At 35.9% G+C, this 17,996-nt stretch overlaps 1 protein-coding gene across 6 annotated transcripts in view; it reads left to right on the forward strand.

The window, feature by feature from the left end:
* The first annotated feature begins 258 nt into the window (after positions 1 to 258).
* The window catches only part of MBD5 (methyl-CpG binding domain protein 5), a 158,996-nt gene continuing 141,258 nt past the window's right edge, over positions 259 to 17,996 (forward strand). For all 6 annotated transcript variants that reach the window (XR_009054996.1, XM_057743950.1, XM_057743949.1 and 3 more), the window contains exon 1: positions 259 to 352. The gene's annotated coding sequence lies outside the window, so the exon portion shown is untranslated. The remainder of the gene's footprint in view (positions 353 to 17,996) is intronic.

Raw genomic sequence — 17,996 nt, forward strand, 5'->3', positions numbered from 1 at the left:
TGCCATCCCATGGGTTTTGGTTGTCGTGTTTTTGTTGTCATTTGTCTCTAAGTATTTTTTGATTTACTCTTCGATTTCTTCAGTGATCTCTTGGTTATTTAGTAGTGTATTGTTTAGTCTCCATGTGTTTGTATTTTTGACAGTTTTTTTCCTATAATTTATTTCTAATCTCATAGAGTTGTGGTCAGAAAAGATGCTTGATAATGATTTCAATTTTCTTAAATTTACCAAGGCTTGATTTGTGACCCAAGATGTGATCTATCCTGGAGAATGTTCCATGTGCAGTTGAGAAGAAGGTGTAATCCACTGTTTTTGGACCGAACATCCTATAAGTATCAACTAAATATATCTGGTCTGTTGTGTCATTTAAAGCTTATGTTTCCTTATTAGTTTTCTGTCTCGATGATCTGTCCATTGGTGTTAGGTGTTAAAGCCTCTGACTATTACTGTGTTACTGTCTATTTCCTCTTTTATAGCTGTTAGCATTTGCCTTATGTATTGAGGTGCTCCTATATTGGGTGCCTATATGTTTATAATTGTTATATCTTCTTGAATAGATCCCTTGATCATTATGTAGTGTCCTTGTTTGTTCTTTAATTCTTCTGTGTCTTTGTTAAACTTTTCTTGCATCTTTTCCATCTTTGCATCCATTCTTTTTCTGAGGTCTTGGATCATGGTCACTGTCATTATTCTGAATTCTTTTTCTGGAACATTGCCTATCTCCACTTCATTTAGTTATTTTTCTGGGGTTTTATCTTGTTCCTTCATCTGGTACCTAGTCCTCTGCCTTTTCATTTTGTCTTTCTGTAATTGTGGTTTTTTTCCACAGGCTGCAGGGTTATAGTTCTTGGTACGGCTGTCTGCCCTCTGGTGGATGAGGCTATCTAAGAGGCTTGTGCATGCTTCCTGATGGGAGAGACTGGTGGTGGGTAGACCTGGGTGTTGCTCTGGTGGCCGGAGCTCAGTAAGACTTTAATCCTTTTGTCTGCTGATGGGTGGCTGAGTTCCCTCCCTGTTGGTTGTTTGGCCTGAGGCAGCCCAGACACTGGTGACTTTGAGAGGGCTCACACCAATGAGTAGTTCCCACAGCTTCTGCTGCTAGTGTCCTTGTCCCCATGGTGAGCCACAGCTGCCCCATGCCTCTGCAGAAGACCCTCCAACACTAGCAAGCAGGTCTCGTTCAGTCTCTTATGGGGTCACTGCTCCTTCCCCCGGGTCCTTGTGTGCAGACTACTTTGTGTGTGCCCTTTAAGAGTGGAATCTGTTTCCTTCAGTCCTCTAGAAGGCCTGTAATCAAATCCTGCTGGCTGTCAAAGTCTGATTCTCTGGAGATTTTTCCTCCCATTTTCAGGCCCTCAGGTTGGGAAGCCTGATGTGAGGCTCAGAACTTTCATTTCAGTGACTGCTGTGGTATAATCATTCTCAGTTTGTGAGACTTCTGTGATATAATTGTTCTCCAGTTTGTGAATCGCCCACTCAGCAGTTATGGGATTTGATTTTATCACAATTGCACCGCTCCTATCGTCTCACTGCAGCTTCTCCTTTGTCTTTGGATGTGGGGTATCTTTTATGGTGAGTTCCAGTGTCTTCCTGTTGATGATTATTTAGCAGTTAGTTGTGATTCCAGTGCTCTCACAAGAGGGAGTCTTTCACTTAGTATAATAGTCTCCAGGTCCATCCATGTTGTTGCAAGTGGCATTATTTAATTCTTTATTCATTCATTTCTGATATTGGTAATTTGTGCCTTCTCTCTCTCTTTTTTTTTTTTTTTCTTGCTTGATCTTTTCAAAGAACCAAATTTTAGTTTTATTGATTTTTCTTTACTTTTCAATTCTCCATTTTACTTATTTGCACTCTTAATTTTTATTGTTTCCTTCCTTCCACTTTCTTTCAGTTTAATTTCTGTTATTGGTGCCTTAAGGTGGATAGTTAGGTTATTGATTTGAGATCTTTCTTCTTTTATAATATAGGTGCTTACAGTTATAATTTTCCTCTAAGCACAGCTTCAGCTTCATCCCATATGTTTTGGTACATTATATCTTGTTTTCATTCATTTTTAAAATATTTTCTAACATTCCTTTTATTTCTTTCTTGACCCATTGATTGTTGAAGAATGTGTTGTTCAATATCCACATATTTTTGAATTTCCCAAATTTCTTTCTGGTTCTGATTTTTAATTTTGTTCTATTGTGATTGGAGAACGTACTTTGTATGATTCAATCCTTTTAAATTTATTGAGGCTTTTTATTATTATTATTATTTCCAGAATAATGGTCTAGCCAGAAGAATGTTCTATGTACACTTGAGAAGAAAGAGTATTCTGATATTTTGGGGTGGGATATTTTATGGTTGTCTGTTGAATCTAATTGGTTGGTTTATAGTGTTATTCAGGTCATTTGTTTCCTTGCTGATCTTCTGCCTCATTGTTCCTTCCATTAATGAAAGTGGGATATTGAAGACTCCAACTATTATTGCTGAATTGTGTATTTCTCCCTTCAGGTCTGTCAGTTTTGCTGCATGTAATTTGAGGCTCTGTTGTTAAGTACATATGCGTTTATAATTATTATATCTTCCAATGGTTCTACTTTTTATCATTATAAAATGTCCTTCTTTATCTCTCGCAACAATTTTAAGTCTATTTTATCCAGCTTTCTTATGGTTCCTATTTGCATGAACTATGTTTTTCCATTTAAAAAATTTCAACCTATGTGTATCTTTGAATCTATCTCATCTACAGCATATAGTTAGATTTTTTTAATCCAGTTTGACAGTCTCTGCTTTTTGATAGATTGTTTAATCTATTTGCATTTAATATTATTAATACATTTAGATTTATGCCTGAAATTTCATTCTTTGTTTTCACTATGTCTCATATCTTTTTTTATTCCTCTATTTTTTTCTTTATTGCTTTCTTTTCAATGAACTGAATATCTCATGTAACATTTTAGTTCCCGTAATGATTTTTTATTATATTTTAAAGTTATTTTTTTACTGATTTCTCTTGGGCTTACTATGTACATCTTAACTTATCAGATTCTACTTCAGATTTTACTAATTTAATTCCAATGAGATAAAAATTTTATTTCTATATAGCTCCATTTCCTCTTCTTCCTTTTTGTGCTATAATTGTTATGCACGTACATGTATATGTGTTACAAACCTAAACTTTGTATAATTTTATGTTTTTTAAGAAGCTAAGAGAAGAAAGGAAAAGCAAGTATATATTTATAGTTTGTTATATTAACCTTCTTATTTACCGTTTCTGATTCCCTTTGTTTGTTCTTGTGGATTTGAGTTACAATCTGGTTTCATTTTGTTACTGCAATACAGCTTTGCTCCCTCCTTCCTCCTTTGTGCTATTATTGTCAAAGGTATTACATTTCTATATGTTATAAACCCAACAATGCATTATTTTACAGTATTGTTTTGTACAATTCCTTTTGAAATCAGTTAAGAGAAGAAATATATATTTATGCTCACTTATAATTTCATAATTATCTTTACTAGTTCTCTTTATTTTTTGTTTGGAGTAAGATTACCACTTAGGGTTGATTTCTTTCAGCCTGAAGAACTTTCTTTAGTATTTTTTATAATGTAGGTGGGCTAGCAATGAATTCTCGCAGTTTTTGTTAATTTGGTAACATATTTATTTCACCTTCATTTTTGAAAAATATTTTTGTTGAATATAAGCTTTTCATTGACACGTGTTTGGGGTTTTTTTCTGTTGTCGCTTTGACTATTTCATCCCATTGCCTTCTGATCTTCATTGTTTCTGAGGAAAGTCAAGTGCTGTCGAATATTCTTGGGGCTCCCTTATGGATGATGAGTCCTTTTTCTGTTACTGCCTTCAAGATTTGTCTTCATAACTGTCTTAAACATTTTTACTGTGATATGTCTGGGTGTGGATTTCTTTGTGTCCTGTTTAGAGTTCACTGAGCTTCATGGTCTATTAATGCTTTTTATCAAATTTAGGAAGTTTCCAACCATTATTTCTTTGAATGTTATCTCCATTCCCTTCTCTCCTCTCTTTCTGGTACCTTCAGAAAGTTGCTATATTTAGTGGTGTCTCATCTTTCTCTGTTGCTCTATTCTTTTTTCTTCATTCTTTTTTTTTCATGTTCTTCAGATTTCATAGTCTCTGTTCAGCCGTCTTCAATTTCATTGCTTCTTCTGCTAGTTCATATCTACTGAGTCCCTCTAGTGAATTTTTCATTTCAATCATTACAATTTTCTAGTTTAGAATTTCCATTTTTTTATATAGTTTTTGCTTATTAGTAGTCTATATCTGTTGAAACATTTCCCTTGTACTTTGCTTTACTTCTTGGAATATATTTATAATGGCTCCTATGAAGTCTCTGTTATGTGTGACATCCAGGCTCTCTCACAGGCAATTTCTGTTCACTTTTTTTCTGCATATGGGTAATACTTTAATGGTTTTGGCACTAAACAAGTAAATATATTAAACTTAATTTTTTTTGCATGTCTTATTATTTTTTTCTTGAAACCTAGACATTTTATATAGCATTTTATATCAACTCTAGACACTAATTCTCAGGACTTTTTGTTCTTCTTTCCTTGTTTATTTGTTTAACGACTTAGCTGGACTATTTTAGCAAAATCTATTTTCCCCACTGTATCAAGCTCCTGATAATACTCCTCAGAGTGTTCAGGCTTGCCCATGCCTGTGATCACCCTGGAATGACAGTGGGTATGACACAGCTTTCTTTGATTGTCTACTTTCCCTGATCTCTGTTATGCTGTTTGCCTCTATCAGCATCTCACATATCTGCTTTACTCCACTGATTGCTTTACTCCACTGATTGCTTTACTCCACTGATTGTCAGGTCTGTTGTTTTTTGCCAAGATCCAACAATACAAATTACTACTCTACAGTCTGATCCTATTAAATTCTGTTCCCTTTTCTAGAGTAGTTTTTGAGGCCATTTTTTGCAGTTTGACTCCAGGAGGATTGTTCTTAGCTGTCTCTTTCCTTGGCTCTCTCTGATAAATGCCTCCATTTTCTTGGGTATTTTTCTGTTTTATTTAATGATTGATAGAGCCAGTCATTTCCTATTATTCATTGATGTGTCCTTTCTTTTAGCTTGTCTCTCTTATGGAACTATTAGCCTATTCTTACTTGCTTACCAACAAAATCTCCATTTTTCAGGAGCTCCCTTAAGCTTGAAATTTCCCCACAGTGTTCTAAATAAAATCAATTCTTTTGGAGAGAGCTTTGGGGATTTCTGTTTTTATAGCCTGCCTCTTCCCTGGGCAGAATCTTTGAAGCAGTGCTCTGAAGCTAAGGACAGGGACAGTGGCCCACATTTCTTGGAGTGACACCCCTGTTTTATGAGCATGGCAATTGGTGGGGCAGTAGCCTCTGATCTTCTTGCTTTGCCCTTCCTGCTATGGAGATTCTGCCCTAAGAATGAGCTGGAACAAGGATGATCGGGGTCCTAGTGTTCTCAGTCTACCTCACTTGGAGTAAAACTCTGCTCTTAGGTGTGGGCAGGAAGGAAGCCCCAACCTCTCAGCTGTTCTTGCTGGAATTTAGTTTCTGCAACACATAGCTGGGATCATGAGAAATGTTGATGGCTTTCCCCTCTCTGGGAGATACCATAGCCCTTGACTGGGAGCTGGGAAAAGAGGAAGCCTTATATTCTTAGCCACACCTGCCTGAAGTAGAACCTCTCTTGACTAAGCTGGTGGGACAGATGAGCAAGTGAGTGGGTCATGATTCAAGTGCCAGTGACTTTCCCTGTTCTGACCAACAGTTAGTAAATTGTCTTGCATAATGTTTCTTCATTTACTTTGTACCCTCAGGACAATTCCCAGAAATTTTCAATGACTTTTTATAATTTTTACCAGTTAATGATTGTTTCACTGGTGAGCCTCCTCATCCATTTCACAAGTGGATCTTGACCAATAACTTTTGGATGATATCCTATCAACCTCTCTGTTCTTCACAGAAGACCTTTATTACTGTGTGATTTATAATTTATTAATATATTGGTGTAGCTCTAGCAATCAACATCATCATGCCATAAATCACTTTATACATTACATGTCAGTGAATTACAGCATATCGAAATATCCATAATACACGTGTAGACTTAGAGCCAACAGTATGAATAGATACTCAACCCAACTTAAGATCACTTATTTATATAGATAACACTTTGTGAGTCATGTACAAGGAAAGGAAATAAGTAATTCTGGGTCACAGCCAATCTTAGTTTTTGTCATGTTATTTCTTCATCCGTGTGCAGTGTGACAAAGCCAAAGGGGAAACTTTCTGCTTTCTCTGGGAGAAGATGATTTCCTGGTTAACCCAGGCTATGTCAGCCAGGGTGGGACAGGCCCTCCTTCCTTCTCCAGCAGCCATTCTTTTCCCAAAGCTTCCTTGGTGAAAGGTGATCTTTGCTCTTTCCTCCGTTTAAAGAACTTTGTCTCAGGTTCTTTAGAATTTTAAGCGTTCTGAAGTTAAATTTTAAGAGTTTGACTCTAAGGAATTAAAGAATTTGAAGAGTTCTCACTTCTCCCCATCCAGTCTGCATTGACTACTAAGCCTCTACTCTAATTCACCCAAGAAAACTAGAGTAAAAGATCTTCTGGGTCTATTGCGTGATTAAGCCTTTAGGCACCTGCATATTTTTCTGTTTTGTTTAATAACTGATATCTAGTCATTTCCTATTGTTCACTGAAGTGTTATATTTCACCTGCATGCAGGGTTAACAGGTTTCTAGGTTGTATTATTCCAATTTTCAGAAATGTCTGGTGGCCTGTAGAATAAACTTCAAACTGCTCAGGAAGTCTTTTATAACGTTTCCTATTTGGCTATAGTTTACTGGTCTTACCTCATCTCTGATCTTCTGCCAGTGCTTTATCTATACTTGGCCAGCAACTTACTACTTTCTCCAAAGATATCATTCCCTTCACATGTTCATGCCTTTGCTTTCAGAGATGCTTAACCAAGTGATTGCAAAAGTATCCTGAAATTAATGTGAGGTGCTAGTAGGGCCCCAGTCCACATCTACTGAATCAGATTCTTTACAGATGATGAGTTTTTTAAAAGCTCCTTAGTTGATCATAAAGCTACTAAGGAACCGTTGTTCTCTTTTCTCACTCTGCAGCATCTTCCCTTTCACTTTTTTTCACATTTCCTGACAAAATCTTGTTCAACAAAAGCAAGAGACAGAGAGAGACACCCAACTAAAATATTGCCTTCTCTGAAAACTTTTTGTCAAATCTGTCTCCATTCTTAATCTAATGGATATATGTTGTTGCTCCTGGCTGATTAGTATTAGGTCCTCTTTCTGTACTCAGAGTTCCCTACATTCTGAATTAGAGGTAGTTCCAACCTAAAAGACTTAAAAGGCCAACTACTTACTTTCTCAGCCTCCCTTATATATTGAGTGTGACTCCACACACAAGACTCTGTCAATCAAACGTACACACAACATCTTTGAAGCAAAGCCTAGAGATGTTTAAAAACAGACTACAGACTCCATTTATGGAGAGGATAGTGCTAACAGTGGCAGCTACTTCCAGTGTCTGGCATAACAGAAAAGTTATTCTAGTGACAGCATCCAGCTTGCCACTCCCAAGCAGGAGCATTGCATACTGCTGCCTCTTTTCCTGGCTAGGTAGCCTCCAAAGCTGATTCTACAACTTCCTGGAGAATTCTGTGAGATGCGTCCTGTCTTTTAATAAATTTTTCTGCTGAAATTACACAGAGTTGGTTTCTATTGCTGGTAACTAAGATACAGGGACACCTAATAGAATAACTACCCCATTACACTTTATTCACTGGCCAATATAGTAATGAGTTATATTGTCTTATAGTTAATTGCCAGTAGAATACGGGTTAACTACGTCAAGAGGGAAGGAAAGAGCATTTTAGGCAGAAGGCATAGCAGGAAGCCATGTGGCTGGAAGGAACATAGAGAATACCAGGCACTGAAGAGACAGTGTGTACAGAAGATAAAGTGAACTAATTGGTGAAAGATGTCAATGGATAGAAAGTTGTTAGAGGAATTAAGTAACTGGATAATAGCTCTACAAGACCATCTGAAGATATTTTTATTTTTAAGTTCAGGAACAACGTAAAGCTATTGAAGGTTTTTAACTGGCAGATGTTATGCTCAGACTTGTATTTTGGAAAAAAAATTACTATGGCATAAAGAATAAATTGGAAGTGGGGAAATACTGGTTGGAATTCGCTTGGATTTGAGCTTTGTTCATAGTATTATGAGGTTCTGCATTGTTCCAAGTTAATCACTACTTTCTGGCTATGTCTTTCGACTAATTATAAAATTTTCCTTTTGGAGCAATCCAGGGTGAAGACCTCCCTCTCCCATTAGAGAGACCTTTAACCTTTAAAGCTAACTAAACATGCAGAGCAGGCTGAGGCAATATTTTCTCCAAGTTTCTTGCTGATTATAAATAACTGTTGCTAATAAAGAGACTTAAATTTTTATCAAGTCCATTTAATTTCATATAGATGTATAATTTGGATTGGATTCTTTTGATATCCAGGAATTAAAGTAGTTCTGGTTTGTTTTTTGAGAGTTGGGATACCTTTCATTTTACTCTTTAAAAATGAAAGTATCACACTAAAACATGCTAATAATGTGTCTGTATATTATTTTATGTACTGTTATGTATACTATGTCTATATTTCAAGAGCTATTCAAAACAGATTAAGTTTGAAGATACTATTGGTATTTTTAGTTGGTCTCAGAGAATGAAACAATGATTGCAGATGGCCAGATTGCAGATGGCCAGCCAAATAATTAGAGCTGCTGCTGATTTTAATAAGTATGACCTTCTGAATTTTAGCATATCCCCCCAAAACATTACAAAAGGCATTGAGTGGAAAGTCAAACAAACAGTTTGGTTTTTCATTCATTAGTATAGTCAAAAACATTTCAGTTTCTTAAGAGTAATGTTATTACCCTTCTGGAAAATCTTTCCAAGCCATATCCCATAAGTTTGTTTCTAAGTCTGTGAGTCTGGTTCTGTTTTATATATAGATTCGTTTGTATTTTTTGTAGATTCCACATATAAGTAATATCATACCAAAGGGAAAGGGGCGGGGGGGGGAGATAAATTAGGAGTATGGAACTAACAAACACAAAACTACTCTATATAAAATAGATAGGGACTTCCTGGTGGTGCAGTGGTTAAGAATCCATCCGCCAATGCAGACAGGCACGAGGTTCAATCCCTGGTAAAGGAAGATTCCATATTCCACAGAGCAGCTAAGCCCGTGTGCCACAACTACTGAGCCTGGGCTCTATACCCACGAGCCACAACTACTGATCCCGCGCACCCTAGAGTCTGTGCTCTGCAGCAAGAGAAGCCACTGCATTGAGAAGCCTGCACACTGCAAGGAAGTGTAGCCCCCACTCACCACAACTAGAGAAAGCTCACGCACAGCAACGAAGATCCAAAGCAGCCAAAAATAAAAATAAAAATTTTTAAAAATGATAGTAATAAAATAATATAAATAAACAGCAGTAATTTACTGTATAACACAGGGAACTATATTCAATATCTTGTAATAATCTATAATGGGAAATAATCTGAAAAATATGTGTGTGTATATATATATCCAAATCACTTTGCTGTACACCTAAAACTAACGCAATATTGTAAATCAACTATACTTCAATAATAAGTTTTTTAAAAGCAATATCACGAAAAAAGGCAAGGCATTTGGTGGCTAACATATGCAAAGTTGTTAGGGAGACATCTGTAAGGCCACCCTTCAAGCCAGCCTGCTCACAATAGCACTGCAGGAACTAGGGGAGGGATCGGAGGTTAAAGGTCAAGACAGAGGCGTTTTCCAGGTTCCAGACTGGTATATTCCACAAGGGTGATTTTGTTTGCTTTTGTTGACCTTGTTTGTTCAAATCATTCCGTGGTTATTTTAACAAACAAAGAAAAGTGTAGAACTTACTTAAGAAAAATAAAAGTATATTTTATTTGTCCAAAGTACATTTGAGGTAATATTAAGCTGAACCATATGAATTTGTCATTTTTGTAAGTCAAAAATGACTGAATATGACAATTTTTTGTGGCCCAACCTAATAAAACCTACCAGTGCACTGTAACATACCATAATATATAGCAGATCATTGATTTTGCCCATTCTGAGAAGATATGTATACATTTTTCTCCATTTTTTACTGTCAACAATTACATTTTATCAAATAAATTTAGTCTTATTAGGTGCCAAAAACACTTGTTGTGGACATTTTTAAAGTACATTATCAAATTCATAAGAGAATTTGATGGTAAAGTTTTTAATGGTAACAAAGGGGCAATGGGGTATAAACTGACCCAACCTATAATGTTTTTAAAGCCCTCATTGACCTTTGGGCTGACATTCTAGGATTCAGGGATTTTTCCAGAGCCATCACAGAATTAGAGAATATATACTCACACTGAAGAGCTCCCTAATTCCTTGAAACTTAAAATCTCAGGAAAGATGGATGTTAATATAAATAATTTTTTTATAAGTAATTATAGCAGCTAACACTTAAATAGTGTTTATTCTGCCAGGCATTGTTCTAGGTGCTTTACATGTATCAACTGATTTAGTCCTCACAGCAATACAGTGAAGTAGGTAGTACTATCATTATTCCCATTATGCAGATGAGGAAATAGAGATACAGAACAGCTAAGTAATTTGTACAGAAGTTGTATAGAAGGTAAGTGCCGGAGCCAAAATTTAAACCTATGAATTCTGGCACCAGAGTTGGCATTTAACCAACAGTAAACTGCCTCTCAATATAAAGAAGGTGTAGTATCATTGAATCTATTCCAATACACTGCAAGGATTGCAATGTTAATTGAAATACTAAGTTCCTTAATGGAACTTGTCAAGTTTCTTTCCATTCTAATAGCTGCTATTCTGGACTGTTGCAAATAGTTCTTTAGCTAGGATACAGATATCTAATCTTCTCCCCCATTTCTAGGCCAGCCTGCATCCTACTGCTAGATTAATATAAGAAAATCATCATTTTAATCCTGTTACTACCTTGCTCAAATCGCTTTCATGAGTATATTTCCACTGCCAGGAAAGTATGTAAATGAGAGCACCCACCAGAATCTGGTAGCATAGCTCACCAAAAGCTCAGTATTTCTTAGAAGTTTCCTGTTTTATCTTAAAAATTTGCACAAATCTTACATCCCACTCCATAATACGTCTGTTTTAACATAAAAATAATATATTAAATTTAAATAGATGTTTTAAAATAATGGTTTTAAACTTAATTTAAAACTTAAAGTACTTAATTCTTCCAATTTTCAAATAAAATTGATGAGTCAGAAAGATGCTCTTTATTTCTTCTGAGTCTTCTAGTGTCACATGAGGTTTACAATCTCCTATTTGAAGAGCCTGGGTATTCAGGATAGATTTTAGGTACCTTTGCTTCATATTTAAGAGTCTAAATTATCTGGCCATATTCCAACGTTCCCATCTTATAACTTGCTGTTTCCCTATATTAATCCTCTGATAAATCCATCCATGTACCCATCCACAATTATTTACCACATACCCTCCTAAAAATGTCATGTACTCTATACCACCTGTATATCTTGGCTTTTGTCCTTCCTCCCTGCTTGTAATACAGGCATACCTTATTTTATTGGACTTTGCTTTATTGCACTTCACAGATACTGCACTTTTTACAAGTTGAAAGTTTGTGGCAACCCTGCATTAAGCAAGTCTATTGGTGCCATTTTTCCAACAGCATTTGCTTACTTCCTGTCTCTGTCAAGTTTTGGTAGTAATTCTTGTAATTTTTCAAACTTTTTCATTATTATTGTATTTGTTATGATGATCTGTAATCAGTGATCTTTGATGTTACTGGAGTAATTGTTTGGGGGCACCAAGAACCACACCTGTATAAGATGCGTAACTTAATCAATACTGTGTGTGTTCTGACTGCTTCACTAACTGGCTGTTCCCCCATCTCTTTCCCTCTCCTTGGGCCTCCCTATTCCCCGAGACACAACAATATTGAAATTAGGCCAGTTAATAACCCCACAGTGGCCTCTAAGTGTTCAAGTGAAAGGAAGAGTTGCACATCTCTCACTTTAAATCAAAAGCTAGAAATTATTAAGCTTAATGAGGAAGGCATGTCAAAAGTTGACAGGTTGAAAGCTAAGCCTCTTGTGCCAAACAGTTAGCCAAGTTGTGAATGCAAAGGAAAAGTTCTTGAAAGAAATTAAAAGTGCTGCTCCAGTGAACATATGAATGACAGGAAAGCAAAACAGCCTTATTGCTGATATGAAGAAAGTTTTGGGGGTCTTGGATAGAAGATCAGACCAGCCACAACATTACCCCAGAGCAAGGCCTTAATGCTTTTCCTTTCTTTGAAGGCTGAGAGAGTTGAGGATGCTGCACAAAAAAAAAAAAAAAAAAAAAAAAAGTTTAAAGCTGACAGAGGTTAGTTCATGAGGTTTAAGAAAAGAAGCCATCTCCGTAGCATCAAAGCGCAAGGTAAAGCAGCAAGTGCTGATGTAGAAGCTGCATCAAGTTATCCAGAGATCTAGCTAAGATAATGAAGATCGGTACACTGTACAACAGATTTTCAGTACAGTGCCTGGCTTCAAAGCCAAAAGATAGGCTGACTCGCTTGTTAGGGGGTAATGCAACTGATGATTTGAAGTTGAAGCCAGGGCTCATTTACCATTCTGAAAATCCTAGGGCCCTTAAGAATTATGCTAAATCTACTCTGCCTGTGCCCTATAAATGGAACAGCAGTGCCTGGACATCTGTTTACAACATGGTTTACTGAATATTTTAAGCCCACTATTGAGACCTATTGCTCAGGAAAAAAAGATTCCCTTCAAAATATTACTGCTCACAAACAATGTACCTGGTCACCCAAGAGCTCTGATGAAGATGTACAACAAGATTATGTTGTTTTCATGCTTGCTCATACAACATCCATTCTGTAGCCCATGGATCAAGGAGTAATTTCGACTTTCAGATCTTATTATTTAAGAAATACATTTTGTAAGGCTATGGCTGCTATAGATAGTGAGTGATTCCTCTGATGGATTTGGGCAAAGTAAATTGCAAACCTTCTGGAAAGGATTCACCATCCCAAATGCCATTGAGAATATTTGTTATTCATAGGAAGAGGTCAAAATATCAACATTAACGAGAGTTTACAAAAAAATCGATTCCAACCCTCATGGATGACTTTGAGGGCTACAAGACTTAAGTGGAGAAAGTAACTGTGGATGTGGTGGAAACAGCAAAAGAACTAAAATTAGAAGTGGAGCCTGAACATGTGACGGAATTGGTACAATCTCATGGTAAGACTTGAATGGACGAGGTGTTGCTTCTTAAGGATGTGTAAGGAAAGTGGTTTCTTGAGAAGGAATTTACTCCTAATGAAGAGGCTGTGAAGATAGATGAAATGACAAGAAATTTATAATATTACATTAACTTAGTTGATAAGGCAGCAGCAGGGTTTGAGAGGATTGAGTCCATTTTTGAAAGAAGTTCTGCTATGGGTTAAATGCTATCAAACAGCATCACATGCTACAGAGAAATTGTTCGTGAGAGCAAGAGTCAATTGATGCAGCAAACTTCATTGTTTTATTTCGAGAAATGGCCACAGCCACCCCAACCTTCAGCAACCACCACCGTGATGAGTCAGCAGCCATCAACATTGAGGCAAGACCGTCCACCAGCAAAAAGATTATGACTCACTGAAGGCTCACATGTTGGTTAGCATTTTTTTGCAATAAAGTATTTTTTAATTAAGGTATGTACACTGTTTTTTAGACATAATGCTGTTGCACAATTAATAGACTATAGTGTAGTGTAAACATAACTTTTACATGCACTGCGAAACTGAAAAATTTGTGTGAGTTGCTTTTTGAAAATAATATTCACTTTATTGCAGTGGTCTAGAACTGAACCCGCAACATCTTCAAGCTATGCCTGTACCTTCTCTCCTCACTTCTGTTAAAGTGCTAATCTTTCAAGACCTTCTAGCTTTTCCTGACTACTCCAGTCAGGACTCTGAATCCCTATAATACTTAATGCTTATTATACAACAGGTTGTATTTTTAATATTTGTTTGACTAGGTCTTACACATAAATTTTTTTGATTTAAACATGCAGAGAAGTGAAAAAAAAAGGACAGTGGACACGGTGTGTACAAAGGCACAGGAATATGAAGTAGCACAGAGTATTCCAGTAAATGCTAGGTAGTTTAGTATAGCTGGAATGTAGAATGTATACTGGGAATGTGAGAAAAGTAGGATTCAAATCAGGAAAAAATATATAACTCATGCTACAAAATATACATCCCACCTGCCCCAGCCCCTACTGTAATTAATGGGAATTCATCAAACAAATCAAATGGAAAAGATTTATTATATTAGTTATAATCAACTTTGATGTAAATTCTCTAGGTTGTAATAGTCTTATTTTCTTAGATCTTGTTTTTATTTTATATACTGGTAAAATTATCATATTTTATGCAGTCTTTTTTCTTAACCTAGTGCTTATCCTTCATATCTCAATATGTACACACATATATATATATACACACACGTATAGAGAGAGGAATTGTTCATTGCTTTAAAAGATGGGATTACACACACACACACATACACACACACCCCTGCACTTTGCATTTCTCACTCTACAATGCTTTGTAGAAATAGCTCTAATTAATTTTTTTAATGACTGCAATATTGTGTAGTATGGAGGTACCAAAATTTAACTATTCCCCTATTTGTAGACATTCATCTTTTTTTTTAAGCTGTTTATTGGAACATAATTGCTTTACACTCTTATACCAGCTTATGAGGTACACCAAAGTGAATCAGCTGTATTTATACACATATCCCCATATCCCCTCCCACCCGTGACTCCCCCCCACCCTCCCCGTCCTGGCCCTCCAAGGCATCACCCATCATTGAGTTGATCTCCCTTTGATAGACATTCATCTTATTTCCAGTTTCTTTCTATTTTTTGAGGAGAGATAGCTAAATCAAACCTTATGTTTATCTGACTAAATTTCACTGTAGCCTAGATTAATCCACCATAAATAAACTATTAAGCAGTCCATGTAGGTTTGGGTATTTAAGACAAAAGTAACGTATATATCGGGACTTCCCTGGTGGCTCAGTGGTTGAGAATCCGCCTGGCAGTGCAAAGGACACGTGTTCAAGCCCTGGCCCGGGGAAGATTCCACGTGCCTCGGAGCAACTAAGCCCGTGAGCCACAACTGCTGAAGCCCATGTGCCTAGAGCCTGTGCTTTGCAAGGGGGGAGGCCACCGCAGTGGGAGGACCAGGCACCGCAACAAAGAGTAGCCCCACTAGTGGCAACTAGAAGAAGCTTGCTCAGAGCAACGAAGACCCAGCCAACAATAATAATAAATTAATAAATTAAAGAAAACAAAAAGGAAACGTATGTTGATAATTTCCTATTATGATACTATTTCATATCCTCTGTTTGCTACCAAATTGGTGGATATTTAGGAGCTGTTCCCAGTCGTAAGATAACATCATAATGCTTGAAATAGACCCATTTTATGACTCAAATTTTAAGTTAAAGTATAGTGATATCTTACATATTAAACATAGGAAAATTACAATAATATTTTCCAAACTGAGATGTTAATAGGAATTTTATGACAAACGTGTTCCACGATCAAATTATTTGGGAAAATGTACTGGATTGAACTGGCTTCTGCAAATGTTTGCTTTTCTCTAAGAGTACATTATTCCATGAAATGCTATTTGGTAAGGAGTGCTCTACATTATTCTAAAATAATATAGACATCTGAATTGTGTTCAGACATATGAATAGATTCCCAAAGGCCTTTTTTATGACGCCATTTTTGTAGACCCGTACTGTTGTTCCCCTGGTAGTACAGGTCTGGGAAGGATAACCCACTCAGATTGCTGCTAATTTGTCTACGTGTTATTCCCACCACCCCTCCCTATACTTAATACATCTATCAATTAATCACAAAAGCTTGGAATTCCAGTGATACTGGATTATGACTATTTTACAGCATACCCAGTACCTTTTTTACCTTCATACTTTTGCAACCTTTTCCTGTTCCATCTGCCCATAATCCTCTCTCTCTTATTGTATTTCTATATATTAAGATCTCAGTTTTCTTTAAATGCCCCCTGTTTTTGAAGCTTTCTCCAGTGGGAATTAAAACTATTCCTTGTCTGATTTTCTCATACCACTTTGCCTTTCTTTCAATGATTTAACTTCCTGCCTTATGATTCACGCAGTTGTTGTGTGCATGTACATTACAGTAGGTGTTGTGCCATGACCTCTGTTCTTGCTGTGGAGAAGCTCATAGACCAGCTGAGGAAGTAGATATATAAATAAATTTATACAATGTAATGTGATATGTATTTATAATGGTACACAATTCTAGTGGTAAAAAGGATTGACATGAGAAACTCCGGACTAAAGCGTTTGAATGTAAATTAGCTTACATAACGAAGATTTTGGCTTCGTTTAGAATATTTACATCTAGAACTGAAGTAGAATGTTGTACTGGTTATTGTACATAACTTTCTCTTCCACTAGCTTATAATTGCTCTGAAGACCTGGCCTGTATATATTATTTATTTTCATGTTTTCTATTATACCTAGCACTCCTGTAGATATATAGAATACACTCAATACATGTTAATTAAATTGAATTAATTTTTCGAAGCTGCTATTTTTTAAAAATTCACTCTCACAATCTGAAATTTGATACATTATGTCTGCATATTCAGACTGCTATTTTATTCTTAATATAAGACGTAATCACAGGGAAGGCGATAAACACATTTTCAAATCTTTATTATTATTTGACTCTTTCTTAGAAACACTTCAGAAACTGTAGACTTACTCCATGGGTACTGCCTTTGCACAAAATATTTATGGAATTGCTTTTGTTTCTTAACATACTATTTTGCATACACATAATAGTTTCATCTGAATTCTTAAACCAACTAAATGTCATCTCAAACTAAGTTTAGTGGGTCAAAAGTTATGTATGCCTTTTGGCGTCAAAAAACAACAAGGGATCTTGTGTGGCGCAAAAGTTAAATGTAGAGGCAATTACAAAAGAGAAATTCCAAAAATATTTTGAACAATTCTAGCATTTCTGGGCTTGGTTTATGGCCTCCAAAGATAACTATTTTGAAGAACAAAACTGACTTAAAGTGTATTTATTAAAATACCAGATTTTTTTAGTCCCAGGTTCTAACTCCACTTTATTAAGAAAAGTTGTTGGTTTTGTTGGGCTGGAATTTAAGCATTTTATGATGTTTCTGGACTAATTATCTGTCTAATAGTATTTTTAATCAGTATTAAACTTTTACCAGTGACCCTGATATTATAACATGTTTTTAATTAAAGAATAACATTCTTATCAGTTTCTTTCTTTAAAAAATGCCATTATAACACAGTTTTTTTTTTTCATTTTGTATTGGCTATTTTCCATCATGAAAAGATGTACACATTTGTGCTCATGATTTTCTCATTATTATTATTCATTGTTAGCATTAGGTGTCGATAATGAAAGACGAAACCAAAATCATTCTTATTACCTGATTATCTGATCCTTTACCTAAAGGAGTCTAATCTAGAGATAAGACCCAGGACATATCAGAGGAAGCAAGTACTGTAGAGCAGCATTTATTTCAACTGCACGTACTTAGTTTCTGAGAAATGAAACAGGAGTTGGCCTAAAATTTACTTTTGCTTTAGCCAGAAAGAATAGAATGGTTAGTCATATTAATCCTGTAGACATGAAGAGATGGGTCTATTTAAGAAAACATATGCCTTTTTATAGCCTTTGAGGTCATTTTGGGTATCATTTATTTCTAATTTTTATTCTAACTTTAGAGTATTTATTTTATTTTATACGTTTATAAAATCAGCTTTTATAAGGACTAGGTACCATTTTTCAATTTCTCTTTAATAAATGTTTT

Source organism: Hippopotamus amphibius, chromosome 8 (assembly GCF_030028045.1).
Source record: "Hippopotamus amphibius kiboko isolate mHipAmp2 chromosome 8, mHipAmp2.hap2, whole genome shotgun sequence".
Taxonomy (NCBI): domain Eukaryota; kingdom Metazoa; phylum Chordata; class Mammalia; order Artiodactyla; family Hippopotamidae; genus Hippopotamus; species Hippopotamus amphibius.